Source organism: Giraffa tippelskirchi, chromosome 5, assembly GCF_054371585.1.
Source record: "Giraffa tippelskirchi isolate mGirTip1 chromosome 5, T2T-mGirTip1v1.2.pri, whole genome shotgun sequence".
NCBI classification, from domain to species: domain Eukaryota; kingdom Metazoa; phylum Chordata; class Mammalia; order Artiodactyla; family Giraffidae; genus Giraffa; species Giraffa tippelskirchi.
The window spans coordinates 2733001-2754691 of NC_137279.1; the positions used below are offsets into that span (position 1 = coordinate 2733001).

At 42.7% G+C, this 21691-nt stretch overlaps 2 long non-coding RNA genes across 4 annotated transcripts in view; one reads left to right on the plus strand and one right to left on the minus strand.

The window, feature by feature from the left end:
• LOC145504613 (uncharacterized) overlaps positions 1–21691 on the minus strand; it is a 268079-nt gene that overhangs the window by 101620 nt on the left and 144768 nt on the right. Inside the window, exons 2-4 of one of the 3 annotated variants that reach the window (XR_014052332.1) lie at positions 21045–21181; positions 15699–15875; positions 14848–15367 (exon numbers count right to left, since the gene is read on the minus strand). The exons of 1 other annotated variant lie outside the window; for it this stretch is intronic. This is a non-coding gene — a long non-coding RNA (uncharacterized LOC145504613). Of the gene's footprint in view, positions 1–11846; positions 12258–14847; positions 15368–15698; positions 15876–21044; positions 21182–21691 lie in introns of those variants that run through there. One more of the 3 variants, XR_014052331.1, reaches the window with a different exon arrangement.
• Positions 797–13122, plus strand: LOC145504616 (uncharacterized). Its single transcript, XR_014052337.1, has 2 exons — positions 797–3711; positions 11864–13122. It is a non-coding gene; the product is annotated as an uncharacterized LOC145504616 (long non-coding RNA).

The window sequence follows — 21691 nt, forward strand, 5'->3', positions numbered from 1 at the left end:
CAGAAAAGAACCCTCCCTTATACGGACAATTAATTTATGACAAAGAAGGCAAGACTATACAATAGGGAAAATACACCCTCTTCAATAAATGCATTGTGACAACTGGCAGCTACATGCAAAAGAATGAATCTGGACCATTATTTTATACTGTATACAAAATGAACTCAAAATGGATTAAAGACTTGAATGTAGGACCTGAATCAATAAAACTAGAAGAAAGCATAGGTATAGTATGCTCTTTGACATTAGTCTTAAGGATACTTTTTTGAATCTGACTGTGCAATCAAGGGCAACAAAAACAAAAATAAGCAAATGGGATTACATCAAAGTAAAAAGCTTTTGCATGGTGAGGGAAACCAGCAACAAAACAAAGCCCACTTACTGAATGGGAGAAAATATTTGCAAACAATGTGTCTGATAAGAGGGTAATACCCAAAATATACAAAGAACTCATACAACTTAATACCCAAGATAAACAACATTAAAAATGAGCAAAGGACCAGAACATTTCCCAAAGACAGAGAGATGGCCAACAGGCTCATGAAAAGATGTTCAACGTCACTAACCAGGGAAATGCAAGTAAAAACTCTAGTGAGATACCATCTCATACCAGCCACTATGGAAAATAGTATGGAGGTTCCCCTTGCAAATAAAAGAACTACCATACAAGCTAGCCACTCCACCCCTGGGTATTCACCTAAGAAAACAAAAACTTGAAAAAGCTATATGCACCCCATGTTCACTGCAGCACTGTTTAAGATGGCCAAGATATGGAAACAACTTAAGTGCCCACCGATGGGTGAATGGGTAAGGGTGCAATACCCACACACACAGACACACACTGTAGGATCCACACACACACAATGGGATATTGCTCAGGCACAAAAAAGAACGAAATCTTCCCTTTTTTCGACACCGTGGGTAGACCTAGAGGGTATTATGTAAGTGAAATAAGACAAATAGATGAAGACAAATACCGTATGATATCACTTACATGTGCAATTTTAAAAAATAAAAAAGCAATAGATTAATAGATAAAGAGAACAAACTGGTGGTTGTCAGAGAGGGGGCAGATTTGGGCAAAACAGGAGAAGGGAATTAAGAGGCGCAAACTTCTAGTTATCAGTAAGTCATGGGAATGTAAAATACAGAATATGGAATATAGTCAATAATACAGTAATGACTTTAAATGGTGACAGATGGTGCTGGACATCATGGGGCTCATCTTGTTATGTCTCAATGTGGAGCTACCATGCCGTACACTTGACACTCACATGACTTATGTCATTTATTATCTTCTTATAATTCTGGAGGGCAGAAAACTGAAGCAGTCTCATTAGGCATGCTGAGGTGACTAAGAGGGCTTCGTGGTGGCTCAGATGGTAAAGAACCTGCCTGCAATGCAGGAGACCCAGGTTCGATCCCTGGGATGGGTTGGGAAGATACCCTAGAGAAGGGAAAGGGTACTCACTCCAGTATTCTTGCCTGGAGAATTCCATGGACAGAGCAGCCTGGCAAGCTACGGTCCATGGGGCTGCAAAGAGTCAGACATGACTGAGCGACTGAACACACACAGGGTGACTGCAGAACTGCCTTTCATCCTGGAGACCCAAGGGAGTGTTCGTTGAGTCTCCTTTTCCGCTTCAACAGGCTGCCCACATTCCTCTGCTCATAACCCTCTTTCCTCATCTTTAAAGTCAGCAACAGTAGGTTGAGTCCTTCCTACATCTCATCACTCGGACCTTTTCACCAGCCTCTCTTCCACAGATAAAGACCCCTGTGATTACATTGGGCCCAGGCACACAATCCAGTATAATCTACCTGTATGAAATTTAGCTAACTAGCAATCCAATAATCTTGCCTGGAGAATCCCATGGACAGGGGAGCCTGGTGGCTACAGTCCATGGGGTCGCAAAGAGTCAGACACGACTGAGCACACACACACACAGCAACCTTAATTCATCTACTACCTTAATTCCCTTTGCCGTGTAACACACCACCATCAAATCTTCTGAGGAGTAGGACATGGACATCTCTAGAGGGTCATCAGTTTAGCACATTTACACAGTTTTTAATTCATGTAAACCAGAGAGAAACACATCCATAACAAATTTAGTGACCAAAACTGCCTTTCACCCTACAAAGTTTTGCTTTCATTAGAGATTCCTCACAAAAGAGAATTTTCAAAATCTTCCCCTACAGGGTCTTTTGGCAGAATTTCACAGGCTTAACTAAACCTGCTAAGTAAATATTTTGAAGGTATTTGTAATATTATTGACACCAGTGATTTAATCATAAATCTAAAGGAGAAGACATGTGTCTATATTGATAGATTTTCTCTACAGTATATCTTTCCTGCTCTCACAGACTTGTCAAGTAGACCTGGATTCCCTCTGTTTTCTTAAGGCATTAAGGGTCTTTAATGCCTTTAAACTAGATGTGTGAATAAAGCTAAAATATTAAAATTCAAAATGGCAACAAAATCTAATACTGAAAGAAATCAATAAAGGAAAATCACTGTGCTGCTATGAACGAATATTGGAAGCTTGGTCTCACCACTTTAAGAAACAATATGAAGCCAAATGAATCCTGAAGTTTGGCTTTACAACTGGACTTCCATCGTGTAGTACTCAGGGTTGGTTAAGGATCCCAAGAGCTTAGAATGGCAAACAGTGCCCCAGATGCTCACAACACTGCCTGAACTCTGCTACTCCGGAGTGCCCACCACTCTTTCCTAGAGATGCTCTTGTCATTCTCCCAATGGCTGTCCTCTTAGAGCATTCTGTTTTCTCTGCCTCTGGGGCAGTTCCCTTTAAAGCTGGTATTTCCTGGCTCCATTATCTTGAATTGAATAGATTTTAAAGCAGAGACGGGAATGACCTATTTAAAGACCCATCTTAAGCTTTACTTTTTAAATTACAAATCATTATTTAATATTCTAGCTGTCTATTTGGTTGATATTAGGAACTCAGTGTTGCTATGATAGCAGGATACAGGGTGAATTACTTATCGCTTTGTACTGTATATCAGAACCCTCCCTTTTAGTAGGTCAGGTGTGCATTGCGCATTTCTGTTTGACCTAAAGCAAGTCCTTTAAGTCCTCTGTTATTCAACTTCTTTGGCTACAAATAGAAATGTTATTTATGCATGGCTCCACATACACATTGTAAAGAATGTTGTAAAGAATTTGCACATGATTTTGACCATATTGTCCTTACTTTATATACTGACAAATACATCTTTTTGTAACATCTTTTTGCAGCATTATTTTGACAATAAGAAAATGGGAAATACTAACTAAGCATGGTTTAAGTGCTGCAAAGAGCAGGAAAATTACATAAAAAGCAAATAAATTTCTCCTGTTTAAAGGAGATGGAGCTTCATCCTTGAAAAAATAGAGGACTTCCTCTTTTAGACTAAATTAAAAACAGGAAAGAGAACGCATTAAGGAGATGGATGAGAATGCCAATAGGGCATCTAGTGTTGGACTGTCTCCCATTTTAGACTTTATCTCTGTCTTTATCACTAATGTATTTACTCCAGAGAACCATGAAGACAGAGCAAAAATAGCTGTCATCAGTTTGGGTTTGAAGACTGGAAAAGTGAGTGAACCAATTCTTAACTGATTTCTCACATGTGCAATTCCTGCTGATGCTCACCATCATGTGCACTCAAAAGCCAACTGTCTCCCACAGAGACTGAAAAAGTCAGGTAAGGACTTTACAGCCATTCTTTGCTCAGTGGGGTGTGCCGATGCTTTGACTGGGGCTGCATTTTGGGGTGATGTCATGTGTTACCAGGAAATATAAAACCCGGAACAGCATTCCTCAAAGCATATATATGTCTTGTAAATGAATCTTAAAAACAGCTCCATGTCAGAAGACTTCTATGGTCAATATGTTGAGAAAAGATTACAAGGGATATCCCTCTCATGGCAAGTTATGTCTAACCTGCTCGCGCAGCAATCTTCTTATCTTAGATAAAATATTATATAATTATTGACTACACTCCCATATGTACACTTGATTTTTTTGTTGTTCAATAGCCAAGATGTGTCTGACTCTTTGTGACCCCATGCACTGCAGCACACCAGGCTTCCCTCTCCTTCACTGTATCCTGGAGCTTGCTCAAATTCATGTCCGTTGACTTGGTGATGCTATCTAACCATCTCATCCTCTGTCACCTCCTTCTCCTTCTCTCAATCTTATCCAGCATCAGGGTCTTTTCCAATGAGTTAGCTGTTTTCATCAGGTGGCTAAAATATTGGAGCTTCAGCTTTGGCATTGGTCTTTCCAATGAATATTCAGGGTTGACTTCCTTTAGGATTGACTGGCTTGATCTCCTTGCAGTTCAAGGACTCTCAAGAGTCTTCTCCAACACCACAGTTCAAAAGCATCAATTCTTTAGCACTTGGCCAACTCGCACATCTGTACTTGATCGCAGTGAACTATTTTATAACTGGAAGTTTGTACCTCTTAATATTCCTCATCTGTTTCTCTCATCTCCCTACCCCCCACCCCCAGCAACCACTTGTTTGTTCTGTGTATCTGAGACTGTTTCCCTTTAGTTTATTTAAGATTCCACATACAAGTGAATCCAAGTCTATGCCCCAACCACTAATGACAATGAAGCTGAACGGTTCTATGAAGATGTACAAGATCTTCTAGAATTAACACCAAAAAAAGATGTCCTTTTCATCACAGAGGGATTCCCTGGTGGCTCAGATGGAAAAGCATCTGCCCACAATGTAGGAGACCTGGGTTTGATTCCCGGGTTGGGAAGAGCCTCCGGAGAAGGAAATGGCAACCCACTCCAGTACTCTTGCCTAGAAAATTCCATGGATGGAGGAGCCTGGTGGGCTAAAGTCCATGGGGTCGCAAAGAGTTGGACACAACTAGGCGACTTCACTTTCTTTCATCACAGGGGACTGGAATACAAATGTAGGAAGTTAAGACCTGGAGTAACAGGCAAGTTTGGCCTTGGAGTACGAAATGAAGCATGGCAAAGTTGAACAGAGTTTTCTCAAGAGACCACACTGGTTATAGCAAACGCCCTCTTCCAACAACACAAGAGATGACTCTACACATGGACATCACCAGATGGTTAACACTGAAATCAGAGTGATTATATTCTTTGCACTGAAGATGGAGAAGCTCTAGACAGTCAGCAAAAACAAGACCAGGAGCTGACTGTGGCTCAGATCATGAACTCCTTATTGCCAAATTCAGACTTAAATTGAAGAAAGTAAGGAAAACCACTAGGCCATTCATGTATGACCTAAATCAAATTTCTTACGATTATACAGTAGAAGAAATTAAAGTAGAAGAAATTAAAAGACGCTTACTCCTTGGAAGGAAAGTTATGACCAACCTAGATAGCATAATAAAAAGCAGAGACATTACTTTGTCAACAAAGGTCCGTCTAGTCTAGGCTATGGTTTTTCCAGTGGTCATTTATGGATGTGAGAGTTGGACTATAAAGAAAGCTGAGGGCCAAAGAATTGATGGTTTTGAACTGTGGTGTTGGAGAAGACTCTTGAGAGTCCCTTGGACTGCAAGGAGATCCAACCAGTCCATCCTAAAGGAGATCAGTCCTGGTTGTTCATTGGAAGGACTGATGTTGAAGCTGAAACTCCAATCCTTTGGCCACCTCATGCGAAGAGCTGACTCATTGGAAAATACCCTAATGCTGGGAAGGATTGGGGGCAGGAGGAGAAGGGGACGACAGAGGATGCGATGGCTGGATAGCATCACCAACTCGATGGAAATGGGTTTGAGTAGACTCCGGGAGTTGGTGATGGACAGGGAGGCCTGGCGTGCTGTGGTTCATGGGGTCGCAAAGAGTCGGACACAAATGAGCGACTGAACTGAACTGATACAGTAGAAGTGACAATAGATTCAAGGGATTAGATCTGATAGACAGAATGCCCAAAGAAATATGGACAGAGGTTCGTAAAATTGTACAGGAGGCAGTGATCAAAACCATCCCCAAGAAATGCAAAAAGGTAAAATGATTGTCTGAGGAGGCCTTACAAATAGCTATGAAAAGAAGAGAAGTGAAAGGCAAAAGAGAAAAGGAAGGATACACCCATCTGACACAGAGTTCCAAAGAATAGTAAGGAGAGATAAGAAAACCTTCCTCAGTGATCAATGCAAAGAAATAGAGGAAAACAATAGAATGGGAAGGACTAGTGTTCTCTTTAAAAAATCAGAGATACCAAGGGAACATTTCATGCAAAGATGGGCACAATAAGGATAGAAACGGTATGGACCTAACAGAAGCAGAATATATTAAGAAGAGGTGGTGAGAATACACAGAAGAACTGTACAAAAAGGATCTTCATGACCCGGATAATCATGATCGTGTGATCACTCACCTAGAGCCACACATCCTGGAATGTGAAATCAAGGAAGCCTTAGGAAGCATCACTATGAACAAAGCTAATGGAGGTGATGGAATTCCAGCTGAGCTATTTCAAATCCTTAAAGATGATGCTGTTAAAGAGTTACACTCTATGTGCTAGCAAATTTGGAAAACTCAGCAGTGGCCACAGGACTGGAAACTGTCAATTTTCATTCCAATCCCAAAGAAGGGTAATGCCAAAGAATGTTCAAACTACCACACAATTGCACTCATTTCACATTCTAGCAAGGTCATGTTCAAAATCCTCCAAGCTAGGCTTCAACAGTATGTGAACTGAGAACTTCCAGATGTAAAAGCTGGGTTTAGAAAAGGTAGAGGAACCAGAGATCAAATTGCCAACACTGGTTGGGATCATAGAAAAACCAAGAGAATTCTAGAAACGCTCTACTTCTGCTTCATTTACTATGCTAAAGCCTTTGACTGTGTGAATCACAACAAACTGTGGAAAATTCTTGAAGAGATGGGAATATCTGACCAGCTTTCCTGCCTCCTGCGAAATCTGTATGCAGGTCAAGAAGCAATAGTTAGAAACCAGACATGGAACAATGGACTGGTTCAAAATTAGAAAAGGATAATACGTCAAGGCTGTATATTGTCACCCTGCTTATTTAACTTATATGCAGAGTACATCATGTGAAATGCTGAGCTGGATGAAACTCAAGCTGGAATCAAGATTGCTGGGAGAAATATCAAGAAGCTCTGATATGCAGATGACGCCACCCTAATGACAGAAAGTGAAGAGGAACTAAAGAGCCTCTTGATGAAGGTGAAAGCAGAGAGTGAAAAAGCTGGCTTAAAACTCAGCATTCAAAAAACTAAGATCATGGCATCTGGTCCCTCACTTCATGGCAAATAGATGGGGAAATAATGGAAACAGTGACAGTTTTTATTGTCTTGGGCTTCACTGCAGATGGTGACTGCAGCCATGAAATTAAAGGATGCTTACTCCTTGGAAGAAAAGCTATGACAAACCAACCAGTGTATTAAAAAGCAGAGACATTACTTTGCCAACAAAGGTCCATCTAGGCAAAGCTATGGTTTTTCCAGTAGTCATGTGTGGAGGTGAGAGTTGGACCATAAAGAAGGCAGAATGCTGAAGAATCAACGCTTTTGAACTGTGGTGTTGGGGAAGACTCTTGAGAGTCCTTTGGACTGCAAGGAGATCCCACCAGTCAATCCTAAAGGAGATCAGTCCTGAGTGTTCATTGGAAGGACTGATGCTGAAACTGAAGCTCTAATACTTTGGCCACCTGTTTTGAAGAGCTGACTCACTTTAATACACCCTGATGCTGGGAAAGATTGAAGGCCGGAGGAGAAGGGGACAACAGAGGACGTGATGGTTGGATGGCTTCACCAATTCAATCATCATGAGTTTGGGCAAGCTCCAATGGATTGTGAAGGACAGGGAAGCCTGGTGTGTTGGAGTCCATAGGGTCACACACATGTAGTTGTTCAACACCATTATTGAAGAGGCTGTCTTTTCCCCACTGTAAATTCTTGCCTCTTTGTCATTGATTCACTGCCCATATAAGCTTGGGTTCCTTCCTGGGCTCTCTACTTTGTTCTACTGATCTACGTGTCTGTTTTTCTGCACTACCATTTGATTACTTTGGCTGCAGTGTAGTTTGAGATCAAGAGTGTGATATCTCTATCTTTGTTCTTCATTCTCCAGATTGTTTTGGCTATTTTGTAACACAAAGACCAAGTTTACCACTAAAAGCAACCATTACATAAAAAGATAGGGGGCAGGTTATAAAAAGAAAATTTTTGTTCATATATATGAAATAGTATGAAGGAAAAATGCTTAGTTGCTTCAGTCATAAACTGTAAATCTAGTCTCAGGAATACAGATGCTGTTCATATCTTCCTTGTTCTTTCTGGTCATGTTCTTACCTATTAGCTGCTGTTGTTAGTCACTCAGTCATGTCTGAATCTTTGCAACCCCATGAATAGTAGCCAACCCCAGGCTCCTCTGTCCATGGATTTTCCAGGCAAGAATCCCAGAGTGGGTTACCATTCTCTTCTCCAGGGGCTGTTCCTGACCTAGGGGTTGAACCTGTTAGAGTGACATACGACTCTATTCTGTGGCTCTAACTTTCTTTTAAATTTTACTACAGAAAAAAGGAAGATGGAAAGACTAAGCTCCCCCCCCCACAAGATATCCTGACCTGTTTAATAGTGGGGTCTCCATTTCCCACGGCCCTCTGGCTCTCAAAAAGCAAGCTCCGCTGGAGCCAAAGTCAAGTGTCCTGGGGGCTGTCTTCCTGGTGCAAGACGCCCTGATTGGGGAGCTTGATGTGCGGCTCAGACCTCTCACTCTTTGGGGAGAACTTCTGCAGTTGTGCTTAGCCTCTTATTTGTGGGCCACCTACTCAAGGGTATGGGTTTCCTAATGGCTCAAGTGGTAAAGAATCTGCCTGCAATGCAGGAAACCTGGGTTTGGTCCCTGGGACAGGAAGATCCCCTGAAGGGGGAAATGGCTACCCATACCAGTATTCTTGCCTGGAAATCCCATGTACAGAGCAGCCTGGCACGCTGTAGACTATGGAATTGGAAAAGAGACACAACTGAGCGACTAACACTCTTATCTCATTTGTGGGCCACCTATCCAGGGGTCTGGGTCATGACTGTACTGCATCTCCACCCTGCCTACCCATCTCCTTGTGGCTTCTTCTTTACAGCTTTGGCTGTAGAAGATCTCTTCTGCTGGTCATTATATCACTCTTGTTGATAACTGTTCTGTAAATAGTTGTAATTTTGTGTGTCCATAGGAGGAGGCGAGTTCAGGGTCTTCCTGCTCTGCCATCTTGGCCTCTTTCCCTCTCCTTGATCTATTTTATCCCCTAGCATAACCTTATTGTCAAAAAGAATAGGCATTCAATATATAAAAATGAGTAAAAAAATAAAGGTAATTCCAGAATGGGAAGAATTAGAACTATAACTCCTGAATCATCCAGCATAACCTGCCAAAATCACTTATTTTCAATGGGAAGAGGCAATGGCTATTTGCTTGATAATTTAAGAAAATAGATGGAAGAACTTCTTGAGTATGGCAGAATAACTCAAAAGTTATTGGGGACCTCTTAAGCCTTTGGTTTTAATACCTGTTCTATCATTTATTAATTGCATGGATTTTGTCCCATCACTGACTGAACACCCAAGTGGCCCATCTTCCTCTTAGTAGTAGTCTTGCTTGCTCAGTTGTGTCTGACTCTTTGAAACCCCATGGACTGTAGCCCACCAGGCTCCTTTTTCCATGGGGTTTTTCCCAGCAAGAATACTGGAGTGGGTTGCCATTTCCTTCTCCAGGACATCTTCCTGACCCAGGGATGGAACTCGCATCTCCTGCATTGGCAGGTGGGCTCCTTACCACTGCTCCACCTGGGAGGCTGATCATCCCATCACCCAGAGGGAGGCCCCTTGGGGACAGACAGTACCACATATTTGTTACATCACTGCAAACACTTAGGAGAAGCAGTTTCAAATATTACCCAGAAAGTGGAAAATAGATTTGGGCCTACTGTATTTTCCCCCTGAAAGCAGTGCTTATTAATTCTAATAATGTCACAGAAAATGTTACAGAATAGAGGTGTATGCTTATATTTGTTTGTTGCCAAGGTAAATACACAAAATATAATTGTAGGTAGTTCAGTGTTCAAATTTAGGAGGGTATGTCTGAACCAGAGAATATTTATAAGTGTACAAGATGTCTCCTGGGCCTAAAACTACACCTAGTTCAAATGCATATTGAGCTCCTGGTGTTGAGTTCAGCATTGAGCAGACTTCCAAAGCTCTGTGTTTCCTGTTACTAATTTTAATGAACACTAAGTGCTTGTGTGCATTCAGTGTTTAAATGCCACACTGTTTTGGGGGGTCAGAAAAGTCTGACTTCTCGAGATACTGGTGCCAAAAGAATGCTTCCATAACCTCCACATTTTAGCAGAAGTATTTGCTTGGCGTCATTCCTTTGTTTTTGCACATATAAAATCAGAAGGGTTTACACCGTTTCGTTCTCACATGTAAAACTAAACCCAGAGAACCACTGAGCCAAAGGCAGAAAAAAGGTCAAAAACCAGGAATAGTCCTAAGCTCAATATTTCAGAATTGGGTATTCCACCAGTACAGAGTATGTTATTTGCTTTTTAGTAAAGAAAACATTCTTTTAAAAGCTCAGCTGTTCTTGGAATTCTGGGCAAACGATTAGATTTTAAAATATATTTTGTACCAGGAAACAGGAATAATGGTTTGGAAAGTGACATTAAATTTTTTTTACAAATCAAAGTTCAAAGCCTCTAGGGATTCCGAAATTCCAGATCCTACCTTGGTGCCCTCTGAGTCCTCTCTCTGTCTCACACATATGTGCACATGTGCGCAGGCGTGTGTGCGTGCGCGCGCGCACACACACACACACACACACACACACACACACACACACAGGACAGAGTTTAAAGAGTCCAAACACAGAGCTCTAGTTGCGATCTTGACTTTTTTTTTTTCCCAGATAAACAAGGGATGAGCTGTACCTTCAGAGCCTCAGTTTTCCCATCTGAAACATAATTACTATTCTTTCTACCTCATACAAATGGGTGAAATTTAAAGAACATGAATCAGAGGCATTTTGCAAATGGTCAAGCACTATATGAATATATAAATGATTACCATTCTCCTGTGCTGTAAGAGCGTCTGTCATTATCGAGAGAAAGAGCATACTAGAGTTGAATTAGGGCATATTTCATAGACAAGGATCATGGAATCTTAGTCCTAGAAGGTAATCCAAACATAATATTGTCTGATCTTCAACACATTTAAGGAATTGTCCTCTACAGCATTTTTGACAAGGTGTCACTTAACTTCTGCTTCAATAATTCCAGCAATGGGCAGTTTGGTGTTTTTTAGGCAGTTTATTCAGCTAAAAAGAAATAGAAATTTTATCCTTATGTTAGACTGATATCTTAATTTCTAGTATGAAAAATGAAAGTGCTAGTCACTCAGTCCGGAGAAGGCAATGGCAACCCACTCCAGTGTTCTTGCCTGGAGAATCCCAGGGACGGGGGAGCCTGGTGGGCTGCCGTCTATGGGGTCGCACAGAGTCGGACACGACTGAAGCGACTTAGCAGCAGCAGCAGCAGCAGCAGCAGTCACTCAGTCATGTTCAACTCTTTGCGACGCTATGGACTTACTGTAGCCTCCCAGGCTCCTCTATCCATGGGATTCGCCAGGCAAGAATATTGAAGTGAGTTGCCATGCCCTCCTCCAAGGGGTCTTCCCAACTGAAGGATCGAATCCAGGTCTCCCACATTGCAGGCAGATTCTTTACCATCTGAACCACCAATTTCTAGTATAACCAGACACAACTTGAAAACCGTCTTCCATCATCAACTTGGCAGTGCTTCCAATGTTGTTTAAAACTTGTTGCGTCTCACCTTTTGTCTTTATTCAGCAATGCAGTGTGTCAAGTGTTGGGCTAAGTGCCAAGAATCAAAGATCCATCAGAGGTAATGCCGGTCCTCAAGTAACGTACCAGCCAGACGCTAGCCCCGCAAGTGGAAAATCGAGACAAGGCATAGCAAAAATTTCAAGCAAGTAGGGTTTAATGCAGAGAATTGACTGCTAAGAGTTGAAAGGCTGAAACGGTTAGGATGCTGAGTCACCAGTTATTAGTATCTGCAGGAAGCATTACTGCCCAAGACATTAGTAACGGCAGGAAGCAGGGGTCGCCATTACAGAGGCAGAGCTAAGAGAATCGCGCCACCTGGGGGTGGGCCCGCAGACCTCTGTGGGCCGCACAGTGCAGCTGGTGCTCAGCGGTCCCTGGGGTAACGATGCTCAGTAATGGCGGCGTGACCGCCGGAAGTGGAGTACTCGGCTGGTTCTGGAACCCGGAAGGGGCCTGGCGCAACCGGTAATGAGGGTGCAGTGAGGCTGAAGAATAGAGCCATAGCTGTCCTTGACTGCCTGCGGAAAGCTGACAGAGCTCAGAGCAGAACACAAACCCTTCTTTCTCTCTCCTCTCCCTCCTGCCTGCCGTCAGTGACTGCCACTGGCCAAAACCAACTGGAAAGAGGTTTACAAAGTAGTCTGGAAAATGTAACTTAGAGAATCCCAACCCCAGCTTCATAAGGTAAAGTAAAGGTAAGGCTGATGCTAAGACACAACAGATAGATAACTAGCAAAATCTACTTTTTTGGCTTCCCAGCATACCTACGTATTTTCTCACTTTTATTTAAACATCTGTATAGCAACACTTCCCAGATGGCCTAGTGATAAGGAATCTGCCTGCTAATGCAGGAGACGCAGGAGACAGGGGTTCCGTCTCTGGGTCAGGAAGATCTCCTGGACAAGGAAATGGCAACCCACTCCAGTATTCTTGCCTGGGAAATCCCATGGACAGGGGACCCTGGTGGGCTACATACAATCTGTGGGGTTGCAGAGAGTCAGACACGACTGAGCACACACACACACCACCATTGCAACCATGGCTTCATGCGTCTTCCTGCCAAGATGCAATGAGCACTCATAAAAACAAAAACTCTCTCATCTCCCCCAGAAGAGGAGATACAAAATTCCAAAAGTTACCATACCCATCTCTGAATGATGTTACTCCTCTTCTAATTCACTAAAACCTCCACCCGAATATTCTATAACATAAAGAGGAAGTTTACCACTAAAAGCAACCACTAAAAACAAGAACAACAAAAAGCAACCATTACATAAAAGGGTAGGAGAAAGGCTAATAAATGGAAATTTTAATTATTATATATTAACTGTGTGGAAAATATAGCTTAGTTGCTATGGTCAATTGTAAATCTCAATGTACAAAAACGGATGATGTTCATATCTTCCTTGTTCTTCTGTCTATTCCTTGTCCTTTGGTCCTCAGCCAGTCTATACCTGTCCTAACAGATCTATACCTGTTAGAGTGACAACTTTATTTGCCAGAATATGAATAATTAGGAGCACTGTGTTTATTCGGTTGCTCCAGTGCGCTTTTAAATTTTACTACAGAAAAAGGAACAAGGAAGTTCCTGACCTAACATCTCCTGGAATCTGGATATAGTGTTTCCTACTCCCACTTTGCTTCAACCACCCACTTTCTCCTTAATAATCAGAGTCAGTAACTCCAGCAGAGACATCCCCTTCTTTGCCTGTGATTTCAATGTCATGAGGAGCCCAGTATCATTAGGTGGAAATTTGATTCCCCGCTCAATGGAATTGCACTGTTGAGTCTCCTGGTAGAACCTTTTCTTTCTTGAGAACTAAGATATCAAAATCACTAGAGCCTAACATTCCAGATTTGGGAAGCCTTAAGTCATTCAAATGATCCATTTTATATAATAACAAGAGGTGATTCTCCAACTTCAATTATTTGCTTTCAGACCCTGCATTTTTAACTAGCCGGCGTGAAAGACCACGGGGCTTCCCTATAGCTCAGATGGTAAAGAATCCGACTGCAATGCAGGAGACCCAGGTTCTATCCCTGGGTCAGGAAGATTCCCTGGAGAAGGGAATCACAACTCACTCCAGTATTCTTCCCTGGAGAATCCTATGGACAGAGGAGCCTGGTGGGCTACTGAAGGTCACAACTCTGATTACCATGTCCTCCTCACCTCCCTTTATGGTCAGTGTGCCATCATGTTCTTGGCAATAAAGTGCTGCCACGTTGGTCTTGGCCTCTCCAGGGCCCCATGATACCCCTGAAGTAAAAGAGCCCACCCCCAAAGCAGATCCTCCATCCACAGAGCACAGCCCCTGTGCAGTCTCTCAGGAATGTCAGTGACCCTCCCTGTGCCTTTCTCAATGGCTTTGTGAAGCACCCTCTGGACCCTCTGAGGGAACTTACTCAGGGTAGGAGAGTGGGGGTAAGGGAGTGAGTAGATATGAGATTGTATGTGATAAATATTCCCCAACATTCTTCAACCTTAGGTTCCTTCCAATGCAGCATGTATTTAGCATTTAGGAACATAAGGTTCAATATCTCATCATCCTTACTCCAGAGTGTAACGGTCTAGATAAGAGGTCAGCAAACTACAGCCCATGAGCCAAATGTGGCCCATTACCTATTTCAAGCTTTACTGGAATGCAGCCACGCTCTTTCATTTACATATTACCTGCGGCAGTTTTCACATCACTACTGCAGAGCTGAGTGCTTTTGACAGACAGCTTATTGCAGGCTGGGAAGACTAGAATACTGACTAGCTCTGTATGGAAACAGCTCACTGCCCCTGGCCAAGGCTGTCTTCAGTCTTGTCTCCACGTATCTGAGCTGTCTGTTGTCTTCTTGCTTACTCACATTCTCCAGTTTTTCTTTGGCAAAATGTGCTGATTAGTCAATGAGGAAAACACAATCATGAAGCTTCTGACACATGTCAGAGTATCACCAACCATAAACAGTGGTGAACAAAAAAGATGTGGATCTCTTGCAGCTTAGAGTCTACAGCATGCTTTATTTCACATAACAAAACAAATATAATTTGAAAACACATGCACACCCCATGCTCACTGCAGCACTATTTACAACAGCCAAGACATGTAGGCAACCTAAATGTCCATTGACAGAGTAATGGATGAAGAAGATGTGGTACATATACACAATGGAATACTAGTCAGTTGTAAAAAAGAACAGAATAATGCCATTTGCAGCAACATGGATGGACCCATAGATTGTCATTCTGAAGGAAGTAAGTTGGACAGAGAAAGACAGATATTATAGAATATCACTTACATGTGGAATCTATGAAAGGGTACAAATAAACTTACAAAATAGAAATAGAGCAACAGATGTAGCAAACAAACTGATGGTTTCCAGGAGGAAAGCTGGGGCGGTGGGGGGGGTGGGGGCGCAATAAACCGGGATTGACACACACACACTACTATATATAAAACAGGCAACTAACAAGAAACTACTGTATAGCACAGGAAACTCTTCTCAATCCTCTGTAATGACCTGTATGGGAAAAGAATCCAACAAAGAGTGGGTATATGTATATGTATAACTGATTCACTTCACTGTATGTCTGAACCTAACACAACATTGTAAATCAACTATAATAAACATTTAATAATAAGTTGAAAATATACATATATATACGTGTGTGTATACATATACACACACATCATTGTCATCTAAAGGAAACCAGCAGTGTGGTCTGGCCGACTGCTTGGAAGACTAACTCCTGTCATATCAAGGGGTGATCAGACCCTGACAGCTGGATTCATGAGCACAGAAGCCCCCACGAGATGGGCTCAGATGCCAGAGGGCTCGCTCACTGACTTACGGTGAGGGACTCTGTCACCCAGATCAGACGCGGGCGCTGGCCGTCTGCACAGCAACGCGCTCCTGTGTCAAGCTGCTCGGAGAGCCAAAACCGCATCAGGAAGCAGTGCACGGACTTCTCAGGAAAAATCACTGTGAAGCGGGACGGAAGTACCTACACGATGAGCGCTTTTACCTCCTGTGGGGATGAGAACGCGGTGCTGAGTACGCAAACAGAATAAAGCAAGTACAAAGAAGTGGGTATTTAACAGCGCCACACCCCTGAGAGAATCTGGATCCACTCACTATGCCAAGAAGGTGATTCTGTCGTGGGCGCAGAAACAGTGGGAGGCCAGTGCTGCCAGCTTTACATCGTCTCTCCCTTGATGAGAGCCGGAGCCGCTGGGACCAGAAAATGCAAGGCTTCCTCATTTCTACTATTTATTTCCCTGTGCCTCTACAAACGATCACGCTTTCTTTGGACTGAAATGTTATCTAAGTGTATTAATTACGAGGCGCAAATAGCCCCCTACCTCTTTCAGATGGTTTTGCCCATTTCAGTTCCAGTGTACTGTGTGTTTATCTTATATACTCAGAGAGAGTCCATTCCCTGACTGGTTATTTATGATACTTTCCACATAAGTTTGCTATAGGAACTGAATACAATAATTTTTGTGAACTACCCATGACTATGTCAGGCATACAGTAGGTGCTCAGTTATGACAAACAGGACTGTAATATACTGGAAGTGGTGTAATTATCTCCACCAGAGTGTGAGGTACATTACGTTACCAAGTGGCAGAAGCGAAGTGCTGTGGGGACACAGAGACCAAATACTCCCGGGACCTTGAACTGGGCAACAGACACAACTGTAAGTCGCTTTCTCACTGCGTCACTTTTCTCTGGGTACGGTCCAGAGAGTAAGTGCCAGACTCCACGTGGGGCTGGGAATTAACACCGCACCTTAGAAAGCGGTCCGGCTCAGGCTGAGTACAGGGCAAGCATCACGAGTCTGATAACTCAGACTAACCCAAGCCTCAGCGATGCCCACGTAAGCTTGTGGGTCACCCAGCTCCTCTGGGTTTGTATATAAATTATTTTCACACCAAGTTTCTTCAGTCCTGGTCTTGTAGGACTGACCAAAAAACAGACAAAACCAAATCTAAACACTATTTTCCGCTGACCTTATTTTTTCCCCTCTGAACCATGGACGCTCTGCTTTCCTTCTCATATCCCAGTGTCACAATCGACACCCGAAGCGAGAAGATTCAGGGTCATGGCCATATCTGCACAAATCAACAAACACTGTCAGTTCTCCTGAAATTGCCCCACATCTGACTGGTTTAATATCTACTGCCTTATGTGTTTAGTTCTATTCACTTTTTGTTCAGCAAATGCATAACTCTGAGTGTCAGCCACTGTGCACCAACTATAGTGACACTATAAAGACACTAACTCACTTTATCCCAACAACCTCAAGAGGAACCACCCTATTATTATCCTCAAGGCACAGAGAGGCTCATGAGACTCCTGAGGTCACAGACTAGTGTGTGGGTATAAACCAGCCAGTCTGCCCCTGAGGACATCCCAACCCTCACCCCTACAGCCTCTTAGCATAGTTTCTGCTGATCCTCACCCTTGGCTAATGGGGCAGCCTGAGTATGAGCCTCCCTGCCTCCAGGCTGGTCTCTTCCCATTTGACCTCATCATCCGCACTATTGGCATAGCTACAGCTCTGGCTTACAGATAATTTACATGATTCTTGGGCTTCAACACTGCAGATGTCTCCTTAGGGATGCAAAGTCTTTATTCTAAGGCACGATCTGTAATCGTCGGCCGGCCTTCCGCGTGCCCCCACAGCCTGCCTCCAGCCTCCTGCCCACCCTCACCTGCTGCTTTCCCCCCACCAGCCCCTCCACGGACGCCCCCTCCAGCCACGCTGGACCCTGCGCGCTGCCCCTGTGTGCTCAGTCGTGTCCTGCTCTTTGGGCCCCAGCTGCTCCCTGAGTGTATCTTACACATTTCCGCCTCTGCATCACTCAGTCCAGCTGGAATGTCTTCATCCCTCTTCTGAGCAACTGCTCACCACACAGTTGTGCACAGACACACACACACACATACACACAATACAACACTCACACCCATACTCGTTGAATCCTAATGTGACCTCAAGTCTAGTGAAATGTCCTTGAGATAGACAAGGACAAATACTGTCATATACTTTGTTGTACCCATATCTATCTCCCAAAGTGAAGTGAACTAAAAGTTGCTCAGTCATGTCCGACTCTTTGCAACCCCATGGATCATACAATCCATGGAGATTTCCAGGCCAGAATACTGGAATGGGTAGCTTTTCCCTTCTCCAGGGGATCTTCCCAACCCAGGGATCGAACCCAGGTCTCCCACATTGCAGGCAGATTGTTTACCAGCTGAACCACCAGGGAAGCCCGAGAATACTGGAGTGGGTAGCCTATCTCTCCTCCAGTGGATCTTCCCAACCCAGGAATTGAACTGGGGTCTCCTGCATTGCGGGTGGATTCTTTACCAACTGAGCTCTCAGGGAAGCCTGTATTAGATAAACCTGCTACATAAATTAAATATTAAATGCTAAATATTAAAGAAATTAAGAAGCTGAATGCTGAAGAATTGATGGTTTTGAACTGTGGTGTTGGAGAAGACTCTTGAGAGTCCCTTGGACTGCAAGGAGATCCATCCAGTCAATCCTAAAGGAAATTAGTCCTGAATATTCATTGTAAGGACTGATGCTGAAGCTGAAGCTCCAATACTTTGGCCACTTGATGCGAAGAGCTGACTCATTGGAAAAGACCCTGATGCTGGGAAAGATTGAGGGCAGGAGGAGAAGGGGATGACAGAGGATGAGATGGTTGGATGGCATCACCGACTCGATGGACAAGAGTAGGAGCAACCTGCGGGAGTTGGTGATGGACAGGGAAGTCTGGCATGCTGCAGTCCATGAGGTCGCAAAGAATTGGTCATGACTGAGTGACTGAACTGAGCTACAATATTAAGAATGATTTATTAGCCAGATGAGATTATGGATTATACTAGGTTTACTCTAATTTTTCTGTATTCTGTAAACTTTCTATCAATGCTATTAATCCAAAAAAGCGTCTTCACATAGAAAATTTTATTTTTGGTGATATTGGCAATATTTGAAGTTCACTCTGATCTCTTAAAATCTTTATATTGTTCACCAAACTTCTGCTTCCAGCTAGGATATAGAATGTGAAATACCTGTGACTCCATGGTAATCACAAGAAACACAGATTTCTGGAGAAACACAGAAACAATACATTGCTATGAGTATAGTAAAGAAGAGGATGAGAAGAATCCTAGCTAAACTGAGCTGCCGGCAGAAACGAGCCCTTCACAGTAAGGAGAGGGCCTCAGCTCCTTCTAAGATGGAGAGTTCTCAAGTCTGAGAACACATGGATGGTGGTGGGCTGAATCTCTATAAAGAAAGAGACTCTGTGGGAATGAGGGCTGGTGGGGTTTGGAGGGATCTGGAAGAGTGGCAAGTGTACAGACAAATTGTGTGGCCCAGCTAGTCCCTTGTCCTAAGCAAGCTCTGCATTTGCCAGGAAAGGAGCTGTGGACAGCAGGCTTAGAAGTGGAGGAAGGAGCGGTAGTCCCTACATCTGCACGGTTCTCAGGCTGTGAGGAAATGAATCCAGAGATGAGCAAAAGGAAACAAAACTCTGATGCCCAGTTGCCTCTCTGCTCTGACTTGTAGAAAAAGTGGAGATAGTGCTGTAGGGGTTCAGCATGGCCAGTCACTGAGCTCAGCCCAAGCGAAGCTCAGACCCAGTCCCCAGAACACTTGCTCTCCTAGACCCTTACCCAACCCTAGACAGAGAAAAAGACTGGCATCCTTTTATGAAATAAGTAGAACAAAACTGTACATGAATATCCGCTAGCTTTTATGCACAATAGAATTTAAAACTTGAGACACACAAAGAGCAGGAAAGTGTGACCCGTCACACACAGGAGACACAGACATTTGGAGAAAACCCCCTGAACCACAGAGATGCTCATGCTGAAGCGAAGAGAGAAAGACAAGACTGAAGAAAGCAAGACAGGGCTCAGTGACAGGTGAGCCAGTGTCACACCACCTGGCATGGGTAACTGCAGTCCCAGAAGGAGAGGAGAGACCGAATGAAGATGGAAAAGAGGACCTAAAAAATGTCAGCCAAAAGTTTTCTAAATTTAAAATGTCAGCTCAGAAATTCAAGGGTTGTAATAACTTCAATTTTGGCTAATGCAAAGGCACATCATAATCAAGTTTCTGGAAATAAGGTATAAAGAGCAAATCTTAAAAGAAATCAGGGAGAGGGGGGAACTCACCTTTCAGTGAACAATGGTAAAAATGATAGCTAACTTCTCACCAGAAAAATGAAAGCTAAAAGCCAATGAAACATAAGTGTCAAAGAAAGAAAGTATATCCACCTAGAATTCTATATCTAGCAAAAATATCCTTTGAAAATAGACATTTTACAATTGATGAAACCTTAAAGAATTCATTACCCACCAAAAGAAAATGCACATTACAAATACCTAATAAGAACTTATATCTAAAATAAATAACTCCTGAGAAAATAAAGCAATTAAACAGACACATCAAAAAAAAAAGATATGAAATGGCTACTAAGTACTCAACACGATATACTATAATGTTAGTTATTGGATAAATTTAAATTTAAAACAATTTAAAACTAAAATGAGATACTTCACACTCACAAGAATGGCTAAAAGAACTGACAACATGAAAGAACATGAAAGAATGATTAAAAGAACTGACAACATGAAATGGTGAGAATATGAAGCAATTGGAGTTTTCAAATATTGCTAGTGGGAGTATAAACACTTTGGGAAACTGTTGGGTAAATTCTTATAAAGTAAACATTCACATGCCCTAGCAATAATACTCCTGGAAAAGTGAAAACATATTTCCACTAAAAGACATGTACAAGAAGTATTATTAAAAGCTCTCCCTGCCAAATGGAAACAGCTTCTACATCCAACAATTAGAAAACAGAGGAACAAAATTTATAAGAATCTGCATGCATGCTCAGTCACTTCAGTCATGTCCGACTCTTTGCGACCCCATGGGCTGCAGCCCGCCGGGCTCCTCTGTCCTTGGGGATTCTCCAGGCAAGGACACTAGAGCGGGTTGCCTTGCCCTTCCTCCAGGGGATCTTCCTGACCCGTGTCTCCTGCATTGCAGGCAGATTCTTTACTGTTGAGCCACTGAGGAATAAAAATGAGTGACCAACTGACCCAGAATAATATGCATATATCTCAAAAGAATTATGTTGAGAGAAAGAATCCAACCCAAAATAGTGCTTACATATAATTCCACTATGTACAGCAGTTCAGAAACAGGCAAAACTAGTCGATGGTGATGGAAACTGCAGGAGTAGTTGCTCTCACAATTGGAACTGAATGGAGTGAGGCAGAAGGGACTCCATCTGGGTCATGGAAGCCCTGTGTATTTTGATTGAAATTTGAGTTATGTTTGTCAAGACTTATTAACTTTCATATTTAAGATGTGCCCATTATTGCTGTATTTATACTTCACTGAATAAATATCAATCTCTGCTGATGAATATAAAAATAAACACTGTATCCACAAGCACACTAGTTATGCCCCTCAAGGTTTGTGGCTTCTGCAAATTATCCAAATATCATGATTAATCCCTTTGTAGTTAGCAAAGTTTTGGAATCAGATTTGGTGAGCACTGTATCACTTTGTTCACCACTAGAATTTAACCTCCAGCAGGTCACGAATCCTAACAGACTCTTTCCATGTACAATTAGTATGTTAATCTCAAATTCATCATGTTTAGCTGCTGGCTGAAAACTTAATCATGCGGAGTTCTATTAGGCAACTGTCTCTGTCCCAAATCTATTCCTCTCTGTCTATAGTTGTTCAAATACGTAAAAACATCCTGTGTTTCTTTAGCAACAACACAACAAAAGCAAGAAATAAAAGAG